The 3327-nt window shown below is 60.3% G+C and overlaps 1 non-coding gene across 1 annotated transcript; it reads right to left on the bottom strand.

The window, feature by feature from the left end:
• Positions 1 to 3021: 3021 nt before the first annotated feature.
• Positions 3022 to 3103, bottom strand: TRNAS-CGA (transfer RNA serine (anticodon CGA)). The gene has a single exon. It is a non-coding gene; the product is annotated as a tRNA-Ser (tRNA).
• Positions 3104 to 3327: the final 224 nt, after the last annotated feature.

The following is a 3327-nucleotide window of genomic DNA, read 5'->3' as shown; positions in this document are numbered from 1 at the left end:
CGTGACTCTCAGACAGCGTAAAAGAGAGGGGTTTATTGAGCATCTGAACACAGCACAGGAAACTCTCAGGGCCTCAGGCCTAACCGCCCTCTGCACAGTCCATCTAGGTCTCTCCTGCACCCGTGTGGGCTCTGGCTGTTTTCTCTCCCCAGTCCAGAAGCCCTCTCCTTCCAGCTAAGCGTCCGATATCACCTTCCCACAAGCCTGTGTCCTTTCTCTTCTGTCCCAGGTGAACAGGCTGCCTGGGTCTCCTCTATCTCAGCCTCTCCTCTCCTCCCTCTTTTCTTTCCCCCTGGCTGAAAGCAGTCACCGGGTCTTCTCTCCTCAGCCCATTGTCCTACTACTGGCCCGACCTGGCTGTGACTTCCAAGCTGGGCCTCCCGCTCACCAGTCGCTGGGGTATCCATTCTCCAGGCCTTTGCCTGAGGGCCCAACTGACAGGAGAGATCACCGCTGGTCCTCTGTAACAACAAACTACCTCTCCCACCTCGTTAAACAAACAGCACCCAGGGAAACTGAGGCATGCAAACCATTGAAAAACCAAGAAAATCCCCCCGTCATCACCGATGGCTTTGGCCCTGTTCCCCACAGCATCGCAACGGGAGCGGATGTTGAGCGGCTTGCCCGGTATGACACCTAAATCCTTGACAGAGTCACGGCTTCCCGGAGTACAGTTCCCCCTCGGTGGCCTGCCTGCTCTGTCCTGCTGCCCCCTCCCAGTGCGCCAAGAGGGGACCTGGTGACTGGAGCTGCTGTGGTTGTGTGAGAGCGCCGGGCTGAGAGACCAAAGGGCACCTCCATTCTGGAACAGAGGGGTCTGGCCGGTAGGCACAGTCGCCCCCGGTTCGGGGCACAGAAGGGGCTGTGGCTGGCAGCAGCTTGAAGCCCGTCCCCCAGCTGCGCTAGGCACTGTTTGAATGAGTGCAACGTCCGTGTTACATACGGGCTCCTGGGGCTCGGTCGGAAGCACTGAACTGCCTCAGAGTTCTCTGTTTGCAAGGTCGGTGCCAGGAGATTAGAGAGACAAGGCGGGGAGGGGATCTCTTTCATTCTCCAACTTCTGCTGGGAGGAGACCAGCCTTCGAGCTCCACAGAGCTCGTCCTCAGGCTCTGGTCTCTCTCCCCAACAGAAGCAGGTCCAATAAACCATATGACCTCCCCGGCCTGGTCTCTCGGTGTTTTCTGCTCCCACGGGCGTGGCTGGGGAGGGCCACAGGGCTCAGCAGGCTCAGGGAGAAACCTCAGCCCCACTGGAGACAGGAGGGGAGCAAACCTCACACTCTGCGTGGTCACTGCAGGTCTGTGCAACTGCCCCCCACTCACTCAGTGGCAGTCTGTGGGGGAGGTCTAGGGTGGCCAGGTGTCCCGATTTTAGAGAGACAGTCCCGATTTTTGGGTCTTTTTCTTATATAGGCTCTGATTACCTCCCACCCCCGTCCCGATTTTTCACACTTGCTGTCTGGTCACCCGAGGGAGGTCTGGCAGCCCCCTCCTTAGCCACAGTCCGTGCGTGCCCAGCAGTCTGTGTGTGTCACAGCAGCCCCCTGCTCACTCCCACGTGGAGCCCAGATCGGGCTGAGCTGGGCCTCTGGTTTGTTTGATCCCTGAAGGGTTTTCTGGGCACTAACTGGGACCCCCGGTTTCTCCTACTTTGAGGAAATCCCTGTGAAAACTCACCTTTTCCGGGTGTCTCTTTCACACCCTCTGCCAGAGACGTTCCCCATTCTTTCTCCAGTTCAGCTGGCAGCAGGTCTCGTGCGAGGGGCGGGGGAGAGCTGAGATTTCAGGCTGCCATCTTATGGCGGGATTGCTGCGATTAACTGGCTGAAAGTGCTAATTCTGAGGACGAAACGGGGAAAGGGGCAGAGACCGAGAGTCAGGGAGTGAAATGGAGAAAATACAGGAAGCATTTCGAGCAAGGGCGAAGTGCAATGACCTGAATCCAGAATATTCTCTGCACCCCTTGTCTAACTCTGGGCCTGATTCTCTTCCGCATTGACGGCCCTTTCCCTGTCTCCGGCCGTGTCTGGAGGGCTTTATGCCCCTGTCCAGCCCCTTCACACTGCCAGGAAGGGAGAGCTGTTATGGAATCTTAGCCCAAAGAGGAACCAGGCCCTGTGTCACCTTCATCCTGGGTTTCAGATGACCCCGAGAAGTTGGGGGGCCACCGGGGCCTAGAGCATGGCCCTGCCACAGAGGCCCCGCCCCCGGTCATCCTCTTCCCCCGAGGCCCCACCCACCCACTGTTCACTCCTCTGGCCCCCGAGGTCCCCCTACCTGCCCCTCGCTCCTCTCCGCCTCTTCCCCCAGGACTCCACTCACCCCCTGCTTGCTCCTCTCCACCCCTTTCCCCGAAGGGGGGCTACCGGGGGGCCATGGGGCCAGGCACCCGTCCCTTTTCTCTGTCTTCAGTGAGCGGGGGGCAGGGGGGTCCTTGGGGAAGGAGGTGGAGCAGGACAGGAAGAGGCACGAGAAGACGGGGCCGTGGGGGAAAAGGCCGAGGGGGGGTGGGGAGCAGGTTTTGGGGGAAGAGGCGGAGTGGGGATGGGAGGAGGCAGAGCAAGAGCAGGGCATCGGGCTAAGAGGCAGAGGGGAGCGGGGTGCAGGCGGGGCCCCCACTTCTCTGGAGCTTTGCTTCCAGCGCTCGAAAGATGACCACGGGCCCACGGGCCTCCGGATGGGAGACCCGCCCCACATCCCCAGCGTTTCCACCCCACATGGACGGCCTTTTGGGGGAGGCTCAGTCTCCCGTGGCCTCTTGTACGGGCTGCCCGTGCTCAGCTCCTTCCACGCTCTGGAGAGGAGCAGCACCCAGGGGTGGGGCTGAGCCGGGGGGTGCTGGGTGAGGGGCAGAGGCCTCGGGAGCTGAGACCGCAGGGACACAGCATGAGGCACCATCCCAGGCATCCCCATGAAAGGAGCAGAACAGGGTTTACCTGGGGTGGGGAGTGTATGGAGAGCGTCTCAGGGCCGGTGGAGATGTATTGCCCTGGTAAGCAAGTGTGGGTAAAACACAGGCCTCGCTGTGAGCAGGATTTGAACCTGCGCAGGGAAACCCGAATGGATTTCGAGTCCAACGCCTTAACCACTCGGCCCTCACAGCTGTGAGTGACGTGGCCTCCAGTGGCAGTCTCTACTGGAGCGGCTGGAAGCCGACGGGAGGGAGCTCTCCACCCTCAACGAGCAGCCGTAGCCATGTTGGCAGGAGAAGCTCTCCCAGCACCATAGCACTGTCCACATCGGCGCTTAGGTCCGTGTAACTTGTGTAAGCAGTGTCAGGATGAGCTCCACCCTGACATCTGGTGGTGAGGTGTGGCAAGTTGTGGA

This window comes from Eretmochelys imbricata, chromosome 11 (genome assembly GCF_965152235.1).
Source record: "Eretmochelys imbricata isolate rEreImb1 chromosome 11, rEreImb1.hap1, whole genome shotgun sequence".
NCBI lineage: Eukaryota > Metazoa > Chordata > Testudines > Cheloniidae > Eretmochelys > Eretmochelys imbricata.
This window is presented reverse-complemented; position numbering and strand designations above follow the sequence as displayed.